Here is an 11,083-nt window from a genome sequence, read left to right as displayed (position 1 = left end):
GAAAATATGCTACTATTGTACAGCTGACCAGCTTGTGCTAAAGCAAAGATACTGTGACCTGGGGCAAAAATGAAGGACTTTACAACTTTAAGTCAAGGACAAACAGGTTATCTCTTGCATCTCAAGCGTCTTGATGAAGGGTGATGGGTTTGCCCATCAGATCTTCTGAAACTGTTATCATACTACACAACATCTCTTTAAGTAAACTTGTCAACCTTCTGACTTATTATTCTTAGGAGAAAGTATACTGTTGCCTAGACCTTGTGGCAGAATCAGATCATGCCCACAAACACTGACACATATACACACACATTTACACCGGCTCTCACACACGTACACGCACACAAGCACGTGCACGAATTAAAAAGCGTTGTGCAGTGTTTGTCCCTTCTACGAATTACATGCCAAAATCAACCCCTCCTTTTCCTTTCAAAGTCACCTAAACCTCTTATTTTCCTGCTTTTTGGAGTTTGATCCACTGTAAGAACTACATTTTCCATCACAACCCACCACATGCCTACCCTCACACATACCACAACTGAAACAAAGAAGGTCAGGAAGCCATATATATATATATGTATATACATATATATATACATACATACATATATATATGATGCATTTTTTTCTCTTACATTCCACTAAAACATGCTGGTCAAAGATCCATTAAATTGGGTCACAACTCAATAGGTCACAACCACAGTTTTCTGAAAAAACTGGCTTAAAGCAACTGGTCTTATTCCTTAAGATGACAAGACCCATTAGGATCCTGCATTATGACTTCAGTGTTTTCAAAGATGCGGTTTGTTCAAAGACAAAGGGGACATCCTGTTACCCAGGAACCATCTGTTTCGAGGGCCTGGCGAATTCTCTTAGTTGGTTTGCCACTAATCTTGCAGAATGAGTGTAAGGATGCTGGTCTCACAGGCACACACTGCTGCCTCTATTGTCCCCAATGCTGTCATCACGTTTCTGCTTGCACAGCCCTGAGGACTTTGGACCCCTCCCCTCCCTTGGAATTCTCATCATTGTGGGGCTGGAGGTCATCCCCTCCCCAACTTCTGCAGTCTTCACTTCATTACTCCCTCTTGCTCCCCTACCTCCAAATTCCTATCTTATAACCATTTCTTAAATTTGTTTTAATATTTACTCATTTTCGAGAGACAGAGCACAAGTTGGGGAGGGAAGAGACCCAGAATCCAAAGCAGGCTCCAGGCTCCGAGCTGTCAGCACAGAGCCCGATGCGGGGCTCAAACTGACAGACAGTGAGATCATGATCTGAGCTGAAGTCGGGCGCTTAACTGACTGAGCCGCCCAGGCACCTCTATAACCATTTCCAAACAAGACATGAAAAGTAGACTGAGCCAGGAGAAGGCTAGGTGCCCAGGATCTCTGACCATCCCCGCCAACCTCCATCACTTTCTGGCAACTGCTCTCTGACCTACCAGAAGAGTTTGCCACCCATAACTCGGTGATAAGATAAACACCATTGCTACTGGAATGCATCTTCTACAGGGATTCAAAATTTTTCATCTTTGCTGAACCAACTGAAAACATAACTCTGTGCCCCAAGTGTTTGAGAGGGTTAGGCTGGCTGAGCATTGGCCTCTTATGGGTGAACTTGACAACAAAAGACAAACATATAATAAAGTCGTTGCCTTCCATATTTATCTGAGTGACAGACAGCCTATCTGCCATGGGGTGGGAAGGGGAGGGGAGGGGAACCCTAACCATAAGTGCTCTTGTGTCACTGTCACATTGAGGAGTATGGTAATAGTGACACATCAAACAACTGCACTTTCACAAATTAAAAAAAAAATTATTTGTAGGAGCAGTAGTCCAATATAAGAATACTTAAGCCCAACCTAGCAGGTGGGACTTGTTTGTGTCTTCTCCATTTCAAAATCACTAGGCATTTGTTTGACAACCGTTAAAACTGAAATAATGGCTTGTGAAAAATGGCACACCCCCTCCTTCCTCCTCCACTCCTTAAACCTGTCCTCTATGCCCAGAAAGAAACTCCCTTGTTATTGTACATAAAATTTATTCTAAAGCCCAGTTAGAGAACGTAAGAGCTTGAGATCTCGGGATCTGACATAGGACCCTCTGGACCCCAGTGATTCATCTAACAGTCTCTGAAGTTACAAGGGAAATGTACTAAAGCATTACTGGGATCTTTCTGTATCATTGTACCTACTTTGCAGTTGATATATTGACCATGACATACTGCACTGTTAGCTTTCCACCCTAGTTATAAAATTAAAAAAGAAACCAGGTCACTCACAGCCTGAAGCTGGAGGTGGGTTTGCTTTATAAAAGCAAGTATTTTAGGACCTAGTTTGGGGGTCTTCTGACGGGGCTGAGAATGTCTGTGATGTGGGAAGGAGGTATTTCCTAAATTGCTTCCTTCCCTCTTAGCTACCCACTGTCACACAGGCTAAATTTATACATTTAGCAGCTAAACATTACTGTCTATGTTATCATATAACTAATCAAAACCTCACCATGTCCTTCATGGGCTTTTCTATCAGCCTTAATGAAGCCTTGGGCATTCCTTGTTTGGAAGTGTGTTCAATTTCAGGACTTGGTTCGCTTAGTTGCAGTGTTTGGGGATGTAGGTGTAGACAGGCAGTTTGTGCAAGTTGTCACAGAGACGTGTATCGTTGGGGTTTTCATCCTTATTTTCCTACCTGAAGAGAAATTTATTTTAGTCTCACCCAGGGATACAGAAGGGCAAGATGTTAGATTATTTTACTGATAGGCCTTGAACCAAAACTTTTTTTCTCCAAAATAAGTTTTAGGAATGTCACTGTATGCTAACTTGCCTTGTCCAGACTGTAAAGACAAGACTGTTCATAGTTTGAGATGTCAACTATGCTGAGAGTTCAGTAGTGTCCTGTAGAAACGAACAGTATGATCTATGGGTTTCTCAAAACAAAACACTTGCATTACGAGCCAAGAGTCTGACCTGGGAAATAGTGCAGGTTTTAGGACTAGCCAGATTACTTCTGATAATACAGGATAAAATCGTAAATGCAGGGCAGATGTGCACAGGGGACAGATGAGAGAGAAACTTGTTTCCTTATTATCCTTGCTCCCTCTGGAACCTGTCCTAGAATATTTAACCCAAGTGAAGAAGAGATATGGGTTTTATAGATTTCTTGAAAATGTATAACTCTCAAGCAACCTGCACATTTGGAAAGAGTTTGATAGGGCAGAGGGCTACTCCATACAGTTGAGTTCTCAAGAATAAACAGGAGCAATAAGGTGAAAGTGAAGCATTTTTCCTCAATCCCCTCACTAACGCATTCATTCATTGGTCATTTACTGAGTACCTGGCACTGAGATAGCGAGGGTCCGATCAGGAAACTGAAACCCACCAACAATGTGAACAGGGAAATTCTTTTTTTTTTTAATGTTTATTTATTTTTGAGACAGAGAGAGACAGAGCAGGAATGGGGGTGGGTTAGAGAGAGAGGGAGACACAGAATCCGAAGCAGGTTCCAGGCTCTGAGCTGTCAGCACAGAGTCCAACGTGGGGCTCGAACCCACGGACCGTGAGATCATGATCTGAGCCGAAGTGGGACACGTAACCGACTGAGCCACCCAGGCGCCCCGTGAACAGGGAAATTGTAATGGCAAGAATTATTAACTAATAAAAAGAGATTAACTACTAAGGCGTTAAGGGATCTCTATGCAATACTGGAATAGCAGATGTAGGGAGTGGCTTCTATCCCAAGGCTAAGGAAATTAATCACAGAAGGAAGAAACTTGAGAGGGGGCCTTCTCTCAGGGATGAGATTCAGACTTCACTGGCAAAGGGGGTGGCTGTGGCCCAAGGATGGTGGGGGATCTCACTGTGGCGGTTCAGGGAGCTTCCCATTGGGGCACTAGTGGAACCCTCTGGAAGCAGTTTGCAGAGCCAGTGTTGTGCAGGAGGCTGCCCGGTGGCCACAGTGCCATGGGAGCAAGAAGAAAAGCACACGAACCCCAGAGACAAGCCCCTTCCCCTTGAGGTGTCCCTCCAGTGCCCTCTGCTGACAAACCCTAAGTTACATCAGCTGGTAAAGGAGAAGGGGTTCTAGGGCCCAGCTGCAGTGTCACAAAAACAAGGCAAAGAATGGATTCAGAGCAGATACAACAGACTGACAACTGGCATAACCATGATGTAGTTAATCCACTAGACATAGATGAATACATGTGGTCCTTGCCCTTAACAAGCTTATCGTAGTAGTGGATGGAGACAGACCCTAAAGGAAGGCATCCGTGGTTTTGGCTTTCTTCCCTTTAAAAAAAAAAAAATCACTATTTTCTAAGCCCTCTGAGCCTCTCCAAAGACCACCACGTATTTTCAAGGTACTTTCTTTAAATATTTGCTATATTTTCCTATATTTGGTATTTTATTCTATCTTTTTCAGTGAAATAGTAAGGTAATTTGTGATTTTAAATCAACCCAAATCAGTGTAATATACATATACAGACACAGATACATATACATATACAGAAGACGGTAGCTTGGGAGTCAGAGCAACAGTTGCAATCCTGGCTCCTCTGTGTATTGACTTGGTAACTTTGGGCAAGTGACTCGATGTAGCTGCCCTCCATGACCTTCTGCATAAAATGAGGACCGAAACAGTATCAGCTCTCACAAGCTTTTTGAGAGGGTCAAATGAAATGGAGGCATGCAAGTATCGTTAATGCAATATCTGGCATACAAAAAGGATTAAATAAAAGTCTGCAATTATTTTAGAATAAATACAATTCTACATATTATAATAAGATAGGGCTAACGATGATCTTAGAGTCTCCACTTAGGTTCCCAGTGATTGTTTCCAGGAACTTACACTTAGAGAGATCTCGCTTTATAGCAATTCATTGGAAGAAGATGTAAAAGTCTTGACTGACCCCAAGCTTAACTTGTACATGGCACATCTTAAATGAAGTTTTACATGGGCACCTGGTGGCCCAGTTGTTTAAGTGTCTGACTTCGGCTCAGGTCATGATCTCGCAGTCTGTGGGTTTGAGCCCCCCATGGGGCTCTGTGCTGACAGCTCCGAGCCTGGAACCTACTTCGGATTCTGTATCTCCCTCTCTCCGCCCCGCCCCTACTCGTACACTGTCTCTGTCTCTCAAAAATAAATAAACATTAAAACAATGAAGCTTTACAAATTAAAAAAAAAAGTTATATAGGAGATCGCAAATGAATAGTGAGGGGCCAGAAAACCACGTACAAGAACAGAGCTGAGGAAACTATGTGTGATTGGTTAAGAGATTTAAAATGAGATGCTCTAGATCACTTCAGATAGCTCAAGGGTTATTTTAGTTTTCTTGCTCCCGTAGTCAAAATGAATGCAGGTATTTAGAACTTGGCAGGGAAGGGGTTTGGGTTCAGTATAAAGAAAAAAACCCATCAACTTCTGACAACTACAGCCATTCCAACCATGGGTGAGGCACAGCCACATTTAGCAGCTGATCTCTGCAACTCCTGGATTCAGAGACTGGACAGTCACTGGTGGTAGGCTCTGAGACGCATCGCCCAGGTCTCCCTCCAGAGATGAAGCCATCAGCACCCTTCAGGGATGGCCTAGGTGAAGAGAGATGCCTTGCCCGAGGGCACGCCCCTCGGAGGGGATCTGCGCAGGGGCATAATGGCCTGGCTCCTCTGCTTCAGCTCTGGACAGCGCTCAAGGATCATTCTGGCTTCAGAACTTCTCAGTAAGTGCACCAAGGCTCCTACTGAGACCGCCTTACTTCTCCTTCTGCCCTATCCTGCTTCCTTCCCTTCCCGCATTAGATGAAACCCTAATGACTTCCGGCAGGGCTAATCTTCACCTCAGAGTCTGCTTCTCAGGGAGTCCAGCCTGGGACAGTTACCTGCCCAGGATACTAGAGGCACTACTCTGAGCAGGATAACTGCAAAGGTCGCCTACAGCCCTGTGACTTGACAGAAGCCTTGGGCATCTGAAGCTGAATGTTTTAAGTCTACAAAGATCCAATCTGTCTCCACCGTGAATCCATATGGGTGATCCTCAAGAGAAGTCTCAACCTTCTTTTGTACTGTTTGATCTATGGCCGGCCTGATGTCACTTAGGAGGCGCATGTGTTCAGTTACTACATTGTCCATTCAATCACTTGTCAAGTCTTTCAACAAATACTTATCAAGGCCCAAATATGCACCAAGCCTGGTAGGGACAATGGTGCCCAAAAGATCTCTTTTCTGGAGCTTATATTCCAGGGAAGAGAAGCATATCAACATATTTCCAAATTTCAGTCATTGGCATACTGCTTCCAAAACTGTTGCCTATATGCCTATTGCCCAATCACCATACCTCTATTTCCTCTGGCTTATGGATGGTGGATTTGCAGTTTTATCTACTGTAGGCCCAATGTAAGCTAAAATGTCCACAGAAGGATAAGCCATTAGTATATACATTTTTTTAAAATACACATTAAAATAAACACATAACTTTAAAATAAAATAAAAAATGAACACCTGCATATCATTTGTGCCATATATGTACCATACATTAGGAAGGAGTTTATACAAAGGATCACACAGAGAAATGTAAAATTGTAAGTGTGCCAGATGCTTACAAAGGAGAAGTATCCAGAATCTTCAGAATATATAACAAGGGGATTTAACTTACTTAAGGGCTTCCCAGAGGAAGTGAGCTGATATTTGAAAGAAGAGTAAGAGTTGAGTAGGTAAAGAAATACAGTGTGTGTTGTAAAGAACATTTCAGATAGAGGCAGCAGCATATGCTAAGGTCCTGTGGCAGGAGGGAACACAATGCCAATGAGACTCAAGTGTGGTGACCAAGGGATAGGGAGCATGTTGTAAATTGAGGCTAGTTGGCAAAGCAGAGGCCAGCGATGGAACAGGGCAGTTAGGTGGATTCCATTCTCCATCATCTGTAGAGAACCGAGTTGAAGCTATGTATACATAATCATTCTCTCCCCCCTTTCTCTGTCCTACACAACTGAATGGTAACACTTCCCCAGACCCTCTGCCAAAGGACACAAATAAGCAGCATCACCAGGCATGGTTCTGGTCTGGGACTGTTAAATGTATTCCAGACTTGAAACTTGAGGGGCTGAGGTTATATTTGCTAAGTATTTCGACCTTTCCCCCAGGCTTTTATTCATTCCATCCAGCAGGTGGAGTACAGGAAAATGTTTTTCGTTCCCAACAAATCCCCTGATATCGAAAAGGAAGAGCAAGGTTTGCCAGCACAGTCAAGGGTGAGAGATAGAACAAGGAAGCAGTGATTGTGTATTTGAGTCTCATTCATATGGAAAACATGAACTAATTAGCTTCTTACTGCTGTGCTTCCAGAGATTCTGAATTTGACGTTTCTGTCCAAGTTTGGGGAGCTATGCTATTAATCAGTCCAAACACAAATGAAGCGGCTTAAAAAGAATCACATAACCAAAAACCACATCCTTCATAAGATAAAAAAAAAAAAAAAAACCCAAAAAACAAAAACAAAAACCAGAAAGGCAACTTGGAAACTCTTCAGAGATGGTGCCAATTTCTGGGTTTGGAGAGGGGGGTTTGGCTGGCTGGCGGAGATGTCTTAATCTGGGGATGAAAATAAAGAACGTAAATATATTTACACAGATCTCATGAGGAAAACTCAACAGACCACATTGCCCTGTAGAGAGTGGTTTCTTAAAGTCCTACAGTCAAACAGTGACCTTGGGGAAAGACAAAGAAAGCAAAGAGACAGAAAGTGAATAGAGACAGAATAGATTATTTGGGGGGCTCCAGATTCCGTAAGAAATATGAGTGATTCTTTACAATAAGCATTCTGAATCAATCTCATCCCTTTTTCTGGAAGACACAGAGACCTGACTTCCTGACAAGCAAACACAGAAGACAGTTCCTGAATCTCCGCTATGGAGGACGTTACTGAAACAGACATGGGGGTGAGCACTCCACCACTTAGCTGGGGAACATAGTTTATAAACAAATCGTCAGAATGTAACATAAGAGAGCACTGAAAGAAATCCATGCAGGATGCTAGAGGAGCACAGGTGGGAGGAAAAATTCTCTCCCGGGGCAGTCAGGGAAAGTTTTCCAAAGGAAGTGATGTTCAACTTGTGTCAGAAGAGCTGAGCAGGTGTGTACCAGGTGGGGAAGTGAGAAAAGGAAGCAGGACCGTGGGGAGATGAGGGGAGGGAAGCAAGATGATGGACTGTCACCTCACTCATTGATAGGAACTGGAGAGTGCTCATAAAGGACAGTTAAAGAGAACCCTGAAAAGCTCCCAGAGATAGAAGTACCATCTCTCAGTGAGTAACTGGCATGCATTTGGGGGGCACCTGTGTCATATGAACACTGTGAATAATGAAGCCCTGTGATCACATTCAGCCAGCCAAGTGTTTCCAGTACAAGAGGCTTGGAAAACAGGGAATACAGCAGACACCTGCCTCCTCTCACTCCCTAGGGAGCACATATGCATGGAGTAGAATGTCAGCAGCTCACCCACACTATTTATTGTAATCTTTCTCCTTCCTCCCTTCCTCACCACCCCCTCTCTCTCCTGAGTTGGTAAAGGTGATTTCTTTTCAGTTAACTGTGTGTATGTGATGTCACTTTCCTTCCAGGTATAGGGCACAAGCTTGGAGTGACCCATCTCCACTCTTCAGGAGGTGCTTTCCATATCTCTAATACGGGGAGAATATGAAAACCTCCCTCATCAGGTTACTATGAGCCTTAAATGAACCAATCGATGCGGACTGCACAGAACGCAAGGTAAGTGTTAATGATGACTGCTGTTACAATCACTCCAATCAGAGGAGAGGAGACAGCACACGTTAGGACAGAGAAATGCAAAGGATGGTGAGTGGCATAGCTAGCCAGAGGTGAAGCTGGTAAGGCAGACTCCGGGGAATTTGGGAAGGTGCTTTAAGGCAGGATGAAGCTTAAACTCTATGTTTGGGCAGAAGGAACCAACGGAGACATTCTGCAGGTAGGTCAACACTCCACATTTCCATTAAACTGAGATAGCTCTGGCTATCGTGTGGAAAAGGTGGGAAAACCAGTCAGAAAGGTACTGTAAAGGTGTGGTCTTGGGCTGAGGAGATCCTGAATTGATGACAGCGGTGACGGTGATGATTTTCTTAGTGTTGGTTCTCCCAGACAGACCCTGAGACCACGACTTGGGTGCTGGCTGGGAGGAGATCCCAAGAAGCACAGGTGAGACAGGGATGGGAGAAGGGCCAACAATGCCTCAGTGAACAGGTCACTGCTGTGGACAAATGAGGCTCAGTTCCCCTGGCAGCCTCTGGGGAACTGTGGAGAAGACACCTCAGAATTGCCCCAGTGATGGAAGTAGGATCCTTCTCCAAATAACGCCATCCTTCTCCAGTCGACGGCTTCCCCTGCCTGGAGGTGTAAATCTCAGCACTTTTGGGCTGCTGTGCCTCCAGACTGAGCAAACTTGTATAATACCCAAGGAAGTCCTTGGGCAGGGAAAAAAAAGAGAGAGAGAGAGAGAGAGGCAGGTTCTCGAGGGGAATGTGTTGGTTTGTATGGAGACAATCCATAGGTGCTATATGTAACCTCAGAAATAGCTGAAGAGATATGTAGCAGGGGATGATGATGATGATGTTGATGTTGATGTTGATGTTGATGATGATGATACTAGCTGCAGTAAGTAACCTTTTCTGAGTGCTTACCATGGGCCAGGCACGATGCTAAGCATTTCATTTAAATGCATTATCACAGGCTATCCTTACCACCCTTAGGAGGTGCTGGTGCTATTACTGAGCTCATTTTACAGACGGGGAAGCTGGAGCACTGAGTGGTATATGATGTGCCCAAAGTCACATAGCTAGGAGGTGCTGAAGCCCACGCTTGAGCTCATGTAGTCTGACTCCAGCACCCGTACCTTCCATCACCACTGCATACTGCCTCAAAAAGACTGGCGATTAGCTGGTTAGAAGAGATGAATCTGAGAATGATTTGGAACAGTGGTGTCCAATACAATAGCCACTAGCCACATGTGGCTATTGAACGCGAGGAAATGTGATTACTAGAACTAAAACATGGAAGTTTGAGTTTTATTTCATTTTAATTAACATAGTTCTGCATGCCCAGAGACTAGTGCGTTGGACAGTGCAAATTTAGGAGGTGGAATACCCTGTCCCTGAAGAAGGTGAGGAATACTTACACCTTTACCAATATGGTGATGTCACGATGCATCTTGCCACGTGTCACAGTTCATTAATTACAAAGAGTACTTGAAATTCTGAAATTAATGAGTTTTTTATATGTAAGTAACAGTTTTAAAATCAAACTAATGCAGGTACACAGTTTAAAAAATACAGTATTAGGAAGTTTGTAACAGTAGTAGCCCTTCCCATTGCACTTCTGGTTCCTGATCTCTAGAACACAACCAATTTTATTTCTTCTAGATATTTCTCCTGATACTTAACTTCGTATTTCTAAACAGTATCTATTAAACAGTATCTATTAGTTTCATTCTCTGGAAGATACAGATTTAGCTTTTTACACTATACACCACCAGCCACAGACATAACTTCCACCCCATCCCAAGGCCCTTCCAATCCTGCCTATAGAGTCATACCACTGGTTAGTTCAAGATTCAATGTTTACATTACTAACGCATTGAAACTATTAGTTACATATAAGCCAGTGGATGATTTTGTCATTTTTCATACAAGTATCTTTCATTTCTTTCATTTTCATCTTATTCATCACTAATTTAACCCCAAACTTTCTGAAAAACTCTAAAAAGACTCTAAATACAATCAACTACATGTTTTTATCAGTTCAATTTTCATTGAGATGTCCTTTCTGGAGCCCCCGGATCTGTGCCCCACAGCATTTGGCAGTGCTATCACCTAATGGCTTCCTGCCATTATTTTCCTGGGATTCCTTGTGCCTCTCTCTGCTTGAGATTCACTATTTCAGGATCCCATGCAACCTTCTTTCTTGACTTAGCCCCTTTCTGTTTAATATTTCCTCTAGTAGCTTTTTTCACAAATGGTAAATAGAAAGTTTCTTTTTAGAAGGCGTTTCTGTCTTCTGTCTTCATTTGACAGTCTAGCTGGG

The sequence above is a fragment of the Prionailurus bengalensis genome, chromosome A1 (genome assembly GCF_016509475.1).
Source record: "Prionailurus bengalensis isolate Pbe53 chromosome A1, Fcat_Pben_1.1_paternal_pri, whole genome shotgun sequence".
Taxonomy (NCBI): domain Eukaryota; kingdom Metazoa; phylum Chordata; class Mammalia; order Carnivora; family Felidae; genus Prionailurus; species Prionailurus bengalensis.
Note: the sequence above shows the minus strand (reverse complement) of the source record.